This window comes from Notothenia coriiceps, unplaced genomic scaffold (assembly GCF_000735185.1).
Source record: "Notothenia coriiceps isolate Sejong01 unplaced genomic scaffold, NC01 NC01_scaffold00026424, whole genome shotgun sequence".
Classification (NCBI taxonomy): Eukaryota; Metazoa; Chordata; class Actinopteri; order Perciformes; family Nototheniidae; genus Notothenia; species Notothenia coriiceps.
Window position 1 is genome coordinate 160,169 of NW_011359125.1, and position 9,556 is coordinate 169,724.

The 9,556-nt window shown below is 39.1% G+C and overlaps 1 long non-coding RNA gene across 1 annotated transcript in view; it reads left to right on the forward strand.

The window, feature by feature from the left end:
• The first annotated feature begins 8,955 nt into the window (after window positions 1-8,955).
• The window catches only part of LOC104957010 (uncharacterized), a 9,645-nt gene continuing 9,044 nt past the window's right edge, over window positions 8,956-9,556 (forward strand). Inside the window, exons 1-2 of the long non-coding RNA XR_799618.1 lie at window positions 8,956-9,038; window positions 9,197-9,266. This is a non-coding gene — a long non-coding RNA (uncharacterized lncRNA). The remainder of the gene's footprint in view (window positions 9,039-9,196; window positions 9,267-9,556) is intronic.

Genomic DNA, 9,556 nt, shown 5'->3' on the forward strand with positions numbered 1-9,556 from the left:
AATCTAAAATAAAAAATCATATCTTGATTTTTAACACTTTTTTTGTAACTAATAATTTCGCATATGTGTTCCTTCATAGTTTGATGTCTTCAGTTAATCTACAAAGTAGAAACATATTAATTAAACCAAAACATTAATGAGAAGGTGTTCAACTTGACTGGTACTGATTAAACACACACATTTTAATATTTGGCAGGTTCCCTCATCTATAATCATTTTATACAAGCCGCAACTTGAACTGTACAACTGTAAAATGCAAACATACAAATAATCATGAACATCATACATTAAACACCGACAGGGAACATTTTACTGCACTCATACTTTTACATTTAAGGTGCCCGTCAATTTTCTGTTAATACTTGCATAGTTTACTTATAATAAGGTTTGAATGCAGGATTTTAATTTGTAACAGAGTATGTAATTCTCTACTGTAGGCATAACGTATCTGTGACGATTCCCCAAAACAATTCATTGTTACATTGCCGCTAGTTGCTACGCCAGAGAAAAAAACCTTTTCATTTTTAAACTGGAAGTGGAAGGGGTTGGGCTACATTAAGGTTGAATTTGAGCCAACACAAATACACAATAGGTGGGGCTAAGAAAGATAATTGTGAAAAATATAAAAACAAAGGCATTAATTAATTAAAATGTCTCCCATTGTAATGGTGATAAGATTTTTAAATGCTAACACTTAACAGTTTGTTCTGACTGTGTGTTTCCTGTTTCCTGCCAGATGTCCAGCTGCTGGTGGTGTGTTAAAGAAGAGTCTCCCTGACCAGCAGGAGTGGAGCACAGTCTGGACCACGGAGGGACCCAGTGCCCCCCCCACCACATTAAAAGCCAGGAACAGAGGAACTCAGGATCAGTCAGTGAGGGAGAGAGCTTCAGGAGCTGGAGAGGGCTGAGATCACAGAGTCCACTTTCACTCCTGACCCTGTGAAGAGTGAAGGATGATAAGAGAAACCTCAGTCCTCACAGCCTCATCGAAGACAAACTTGAACACATGAAAAAGAATCTGATGGAGATGACTGTCGAGGACCAGAACCAGCCAGGAGCTCAGATCCAGAGAGCAGTTTACAACCAAAGACTGAGGACGCACTGGAGACTCTTCTGGAATCTGACACGGAACGCTTCTGACCTGACACTGAGACAGTGCTGCATGGAAGGAGACCAGGAAACTGCATCAGGCTCAAACTCACTGAAATCAGACAGGACATGCTCCTATCTGATCCAGTCGTCTCTATCTATTCACATGTCGTAGTGCATGATTATGTTATCGACCATTCAGCTGTGTCAAGTCTGGTAAGGAAAGTCTTTTTCAACTGAGTGGAATGTTAAAGTGCACTATACACGAGATCAGTCCCAACACTGCTAGAGAATCACACATGACACAGTCGCTACTGCAGTCTGTTTACAGAAAACTTTTTCACAGAGTGACCATTCTTAAAGAGACACACACGAGAATCCACACTAGGATGAGAACCATTTCAGCCTGGCTCAGCTGTAAGAAAGCTTTGTTCACGGAGTGCCTCCCACATTTAAAGATCACACACGTAGTACTGCGCGACGAAGGGCAGAGAAAACCATTCAGCTGCTCCAGTCTGTCTGTCAAGAAACTACTTTTACAACGGAAGTAATAGACTTCATTATAAACGACACAACCAGAAGTGAATCTGCAACAGACAGCGACTGACGATCAATGTAGCGATGTTAAACCACATTCAAGTCTGCTTCTCAGTCTGTAATGATACAGCTGGTTTTCACAGAGTGACATTTAAAGAACTATGTCACTTATTGAAGTAGTCCCACCCTAGAAGAACAGCACACAGTCTGCCTCAGTTGCTCATTTGTAACGCATAGCGCACCTTTCTCTCACGGAGGGTATAGTGAAAGTGATTCACCTCGACATGAGAGTGCCACAATGTAGAGAGAGGGAATGAAATATATCAGCTACAATGTTTGTCGACAAAAGATGTGTGAATCAGCGTAAGATCGTTTCAAACAAGATCGCATAAAGTGTGATTTTCAGATCGTCAGCCTGCTCTGTACTGTAAAAGAGCGTAATACATTATGTCTACCTTTTTTGTGTTCGCTTATTCACTGTAAATGTAATGATGGTGCTAAATGCCAGTTACATTTCATGATACGTTCGTTGTTTATATGTCACTAAAGCGCTGATGTTCACTCTCACCTGCATCCGATTCGTATAATATATCACAAATCTTCAATTTTCCTATATTTGACCCACTTGACTCGACTATTTATCTTGTATTGATAATGGTTACATCTCTCAGGACAAGTATGTGCCAAATATTAATGTATGCTGTGCTGTTCCTTTTCATCTGCTGATCACTACCTACTGTTCATTTAAGTCGTGGACCTCACGTTTTTACAAGGGACCAGCTACGCTCTTATGGTGTCTGTAATATGCAATATGTTTTCTATGTCTTAAGAGTGATGCGAGACCAAAAAATCACGTGCTGTTGTGAGTAGTATGGATTGGCTCCTCTGCAGGACGTTGTATCGTACTAAAAAATATGTGTTTAGAAATGAGAGAGCTTCATTCCCGTTTTTGTTGTCTAAACAACGCCACAGTGCCGATACGTTCTTCTTTCCAGCAGTGGCATACATGGTTACATCATCCCATTTCAACTGTCATCCACATATTAAATGATTCAAAACAGCAATGTGAAAGATATGGCTAGTAATTGGACCATTTCAACAGATGTGAGAGGTTACCCCGAGTCTTGAGGCCATGTCCAATATGTTTATGTTTTGTTTGGATTAAAATCTACTGAAAATGAGCATTCAATGTCCCTAAATTATTTCTTAATTACTGTCATTACATCATGGGTTTGCATTGCAATACTAGAATGCATAAAACCCAACTTTATTTCTTTCCAGTTGCGGGTGTTCATTGGTTAGAAGTCTGCAGTGGTTTCAATCCAAGGGCTTCCACTTTGGCTCCGATAATGCTGAAAGTATCTGTTTGCTTTGCCTGCTCCAGTAACAAAAGTGTAATTCACTGGACAGAGACAAGAGATAGTGGATGGATCCCGAAAAGAACCAGAAGATAGTCCGTATAGAGCCTTCAGGTTCTGATAATGATCAGGGACAGAGCTAGAAAAAAACTCAAAAAACCTGAATAGAGCTAGAAGATAGCCAGTACAAAGCCAAGAAAGACCGAGTATAAAGACAGGAAGGAGCCAAAAGAGTTTGTGTTTTTTAATATTCAAACTCTTCTCTTAAGATATTAGAACTTCCTATCTCAACATCTATCCTTTTATGTCAATTAAAAAAAACTTACATTTTTGCTGCCAATTATTGAGATTGTTTCACAGCTTTATCTTAAATATATAGACTTTTATCTTTACATATGGATTAGGATGAACAGCACGGTCCACTCTGCTGGATTCTGCCCAAATCTGCTCAAAATGCATGCAAACATCTCGCTTTATCCATACTCCTGCAGTTGTATTGTTCTGGATTCATAGTGAAGTGTATTAGATGTAATGCACTCTTATTGTTATGTATTTAATATAAAGTGAAATACCCATAAAGTCAGAAAAGAAAAGAGACTCACTTAAGGAAAAAGGTTCTGAACCAGTGAGAGTTCTTCATTTGCACATAAACATGGTAACATATTTAAAGTTGTGACCAGATGGTGTCGCCCTAATCTGTGTACCTACGGTCCATTTGTTTTTCTTTATTACACCAGTAAGCGGAAGAGCGTCTTTTTGTTTTTGTACCTTACTAAATGGTCTAATGGTCATTGGAGCGGAGGGCGGGTCGAAACTCGCCGAAGTAATTTAAAAACAAAAGCCCTCCTTTGCTTGGAACGGTGATATTATAAACAAGGGGAAACAAGGTGGATTTAGCGATCACAACGAAAACGGCCAAGACATATATTGAGCCCAGAAAATGAATGTTATTAAGGGCTGTAAATATTGTAACTTTCGACACAGGGAGACGGAAACAGGCTTCAAGTTATTGGGGGTTTAATAACTCCTTTGTTCACACCGGTTACAGGTTCATCTTCACACACACTCTACACCCCAACTCACACCCCTATATATAGCAGGGTCAACGTCACAACTCCCCGCCCTCCCCCCTCTGCTCCCCCAACCACAGGGCCGCACCTCGACCAGCATCACTGTGCAGCTCTGTGATTGGCAGAGAGACGGGGGATGCTGGAGTGACACACTCAGCACCCTATACAGGGTCGCTACCCTATAATAGGCCTATGTCTAAAATGGACAACATTGTTAGGAAATTTAAACTATACAGCGATTCTGCACTGCGGTCAACTCAGCCGTCTCTCGAGTTTGTTTTTTCAAATCAGCTGCTCTTCATTTTTTCCCCTGCTATATTCAATGAGTGATACACATATTTTTTACCACAAGTTCTTAATAAAACTGACACTGTTGGACTCTGTACTAGTTTGACTGCTACCATAACTTAAATGAAGTAATTTTACTGTGTACTTTGTGAGTAATCCTCTGTCAGAGTCCCCTCCATAGTACATAATACATGTTTTCTGCTGTCTTTGATGAGTGATAAAAAATACAATTTTACCATTAGTTCTTGATACTGTTTGACTTTGTATTAGCCTACTACTAACAATACATTGAAGTACTTTTACTGTGTATTTATTGAGCAATCCTCTGTCAAAGTCCCCTGCTGAGAACAAAATCAAGCCACTGCTGCTAAGTTTGATGAGGGAATTATTTTTTGTTGCCATTAGTTCTTCATGAGATTGATCCTGTTGGACTCAGTACTAGTGAAACTACCCCCACAAGTACTATGAATGACTTACTGTGTACTTTTCCAGTAATCGTCTGTCAATGTCCCCTGAGTACAAGAATGCATGTTTTTCTTTTAATAAGCGTTAAAAGACCTTCCTTCCTGAGACTGATATTGTTGGACAGAGTATTTTAAGAGGATATTAGACATGATATCAGCAATACTTCCAGTCAGTACTCCAGCAGCAGCATTTACCCCAAGGAATGTCTTTAGAGTCTGGCCTGGATAGCTGGTCCTTCAGCAAAGTGACACACTCTGTCACATGGTTGCCCTCTTATGATGCTGCTGTCTTTTAATATATAATTATTCCTCTGCTGCTAGTTCGTTCGTTAGTCAAAATGACCCCCAAGGATCAAAGGTGTAAAGTAAACTTGAGGATAACAGGAAGACAAAAGTGAAGTCTTTGTTCTTTAATGTGAAAGTGAAGCGTCTCTGGCTGTCCGTCACTTTGGATTTGAGTTATTGTGGTACTTATACTTTACTCGAGTATTTCCATTATATGCTACTTTAGCATAACGTTAGCATAAAGCTAGCATTAGCATAGAGCTAACTAGCAGCTAGACCATGAGTGGTAAGAACCAGAGAAGACAACGTAAAACGAATATTATTGAAAATGATAATAACCGTTCCAACATCAGTAGCTATCTATCTTTACCTTAGTCACTCGCGCTGACTGAACTCATTGGCATTTTTGGAACGTTTTGGCTAACACAGCTGAAACTCATCTCCACCTGATTTCCCGCTTATGGTCATGGCTGCATGGAAATTACACATGACTTTGCGCAATGTAATACTAGTGAGAATCATACCACTAAGGCCACCACACCAGCCTTGACACTTTTGAGTCACACCCTACTGTACGTGACGTTTACACATACTTTTAATACAAAAATTATCAGCATAAATTATTGAATATACATGGTCCTTACCTTTTTAAAATAATGTAGACACAGGTTGTTCTCCGACCATGAGATAAAGAAAAAAGGAGCACTAAAACTAGAGTGCATGCAATCAACTCCCTAAAAGAACCACGGCCTTAGAGCTTTTTCAGCACTGCAAGATTTTAAAGAACACCCTAATCAACACTTATCAACTCGAAATAATTAACACTATTTCACACTACAGAATTGGCTGTGCATGTACAGTTTTAGTTGTTAGTCTTTCAAAACACAATTTGTCAGTTAATGTTGGAAAAATACTTTGCACATTAGCACTAGTGTATGTTATTCCACGTTGTCCATTTGTTGTAACAGGATTTTGGAATGATGACCTCTAAAGTGTTTCCCCAGGCTAAAGAGGCCTAATGAGCAATGTTGTGGGTTGTTTAATGTTGCTACTGATTAGATGTTATATTTAAAACACATAAAAATCACATTTTTGAAAATAAACGCATGTTTTCAAGAATCTGATGTGTACTTTATTTCCTGAAGTGTTAATGATTCACCCCAAAATTGTTTGTTTGGTGTACATCAGCTAAACAGCACTGAAACAGTGTGAAAAATGACCATGGAGTACGTTTTCTCTCAAAGTGTTGAATAATCAGCTCTGCACAGTGACACTAAAAGACTGACTAACAGTACATTTTTAACTCTCGGAGGGTTCTAGGTTTACAGTGCACGTGTTGGAAAACATTCAAACAGTGTAAAAAAAAGTACCAGTTCTAGAGTACATTTTGACTCCCAAAGTGTTCAAATCTAACTCTTTATTTGGAGTATATATTTTACTCTGGTAATTACCGGACTATGACCGGATATGCTGATGTTTAAAACTCAGTTAATGGGACTCTTTTCTATATTGCTTCAGTTTATAATCGTTTCAGATCGAAAAGTTCAGATTCATTTTTCAATAAATGATACGCTTCCACAAACAACAAACAACATAATTATTACATTCAAACAAACTACTTATAGTAGATGAAGTACATTATTCAAAAGTTTACATTAACTTTGGATAATAACACGGAAGAAACGGATCCTCTCTTTTTCCTCTATCCCTCTCTCTCTCTCCTGGCAGCCCGTCAGTTTCTCATGCAGCTCGCTAAACAGTGGGCGGGGCTTCAGGTGATTATGCAGAGCTGCTTGTCTCCGTCAGACTCAGCAGCTGATCTCTGATCGCTCTCTCGCCTCCAGTTATAGCCTACTTCACTCGCGTTTATGTCCATATCGATCAGATCCAGCTCTCCTGATCGGCCTTTATAGAGAGCACCGATCAAACTATTAAGAGTGAATATCGGCCGATAATGATTACATTAATAATTTAAATGTTTTTACTATGTTCAATCTGAATTTATTTTAAAAGAAAAACATCTATATTGATACTGACTTTTTTATATCCAACTCACAGGTTTATCATTGTTTGAGAAAAAAGTTGATTAATTTACCCCTTTTTAGAGGTAGGCTATAGTCATTTGTTCTGGGAATGTCATTTTCGAGCCTGAGACCTGAAAAACAGGCTTGGGGCTTAACGGGTTAAGTCTATGATAATGTGAGTTATGGGCCTGTAGGATTATGTATTCACTGATTTATTTAGGATCAATTTTTTGGAGGCCAAAGCCAGGCGTGTACTAGGGCTGCTCGATTATGGCAAAAAGCATAATCTCGATTATTTGGGTGAATAATTGTAATTGCGATTTATTAAATGTAATTATTCATTGACTTTGAAAACATCTATTTATAATCAAATACAAATAATAATTTGAACTTTTCAACTGTTGAATTATACGTTCAGGGTAATCAACTGAAAAACCAATATAAAATAAATTATACATTTAAATAAATAAAATTCCTTAACATATAGCCAACATTTTGGTAAAACATATTCCACTCAGTTAAACATTAAAGGCTGGCCCACCGTCATGGTCCAGAAGCAGTGGCGGCTGGTGGAAAATATTTTTGGTGGGGCTGTTGACATAGTGAGTAAAAAAATTTTTTTCGGTAACGGAGTAGTGTAACGCGCTACTTTTATAATTCAGAAACTAACATTGCCCCGACACGCGTTACTTCCTTACTTACTAAAATCAGGCATAATCAAACCTCAACACACCTGCAAAGAACACATGCTAAGGTGAAGCTAACACACACAGACATAAACAAATAGAAAACAACCGGAAAACAGAGAAGAAGAACAGACTACGTGAATCACGTAGTCTGTTCTTCTTCTCTGTTTTCGGGTTATTTACAAACAAGCTTATTTACATATAGCAATAACTCAGAAATGAAAAAGCTACATTGTCTAACACGAACAACCAGTTAGCATAATGATAATATATTTGTACAATGTAATTGGCAAGGCTAGAGCAAGAAAGGTTTAAATAACTTCAAGTATCTGTCTTCAGATTACATGGAGGTTTTAGTCCGATGGGAAGCAGATTTTAAGCGACACCGAAGATAAACCAAAAATGTGGTGGAGCTGCAAACCGTGTAGTGTTGCTGGGACAGGACAGGAGGAGCTATAACCGTTGGAAAATACATCACAGACAATGCAACAAAGGTGGAGACAGAACAATCACTTCTGTGATAAATGCCCACTTATTAATAAACTTCTAACACAACCATGGGAAACCTCCTCTCTACATATAAAGTGATATCCAGCTTATTGGCCTATAGCACCTTTTTTACTGCTTTGAATAACAAATGTGCAACAGGCAGAAAAAAGACAAAAACAAAAGGAAACAAGAAACGACTTCCTCTGGGGAAAATGAGTCGAACGCAACAGGTTTCCAAACAGTCCTAATGTTCCTGGACTTTGTGGTTGAACAAAACATCTTAGGTATCCAAAAGTAACTTCACAACATTCTGCGGCCGTTTAATTGTCTCTCTAATGAAACGCATTGGTTTAAGGGTCGGCCATCTGTGTTTGCTGCGAGTGTGTGTGTGTGTGTGTGTGTGTGTGTGTGTGTGTGTGTGTGTGTGTGTGTGTGTGTGTGTGTGTGTGTGTGTCTTATCTCTTGACCACAATCTGGTTTTTCATTTGTTATGCAACACATCCTTTGCCCCGCAGTCGAGTTTGTTTTTAACAGTCTTTCATTTAAAAGGTAGGGTAGGTAAGAATGGAGAAACCAGCTTGAGTGCGCTAGAATTTGAAAATACACAACCGGAAAAAATCTGCTCCTTCCTTCAGACTTCCTCACAGAGCCCCTCGTCCAACACACACAAACGCGCACATGACTCAAACGCCAGCCGCACCATGCTCTTCAACATCCACAGCATGGACTGGGATCCTGAGCTCTGCAGGTAAACAAACAGGAACATATCAAACCACACTAATCACTGTCCAAATACAGACTGTACTGCAGACCTGCTCAATAAAAACCCTTGTCTGTCATGTTTGTTCCACGACATAAAAGAGGCTCCATCTTCACCACTGATTTTGCTGTGGTGGCTGCTTTTAGGTACTTGATGTCCACGATGGAAGTCCTTCCCCACTTGGTCAGCACCCCCTCTGAAATCTACGGCTGGATGGTAAGCTCAGTTAAGCTTCAATTAGACCGTCCCCGGTTTTGAGCATGATTCTGATGGCATCCGACACCTTTTTACCAAAAGTGATCTAACATACACATTTTATACTGTCAGAAACCGTCTATACGACCAATTGGCGGCGGGGGTACGCGTTTTGCCAGAATCAAACCATTGACCTCCAAATGAGTCACTAAGCAGGCTCTAAATATTTAGTTTTTTCTAAATGAAATCTTTCATGCCTGTAATGATTAATTGTAACTATCCCTGTTTCCACATTCAAGTGTGTTGTTACT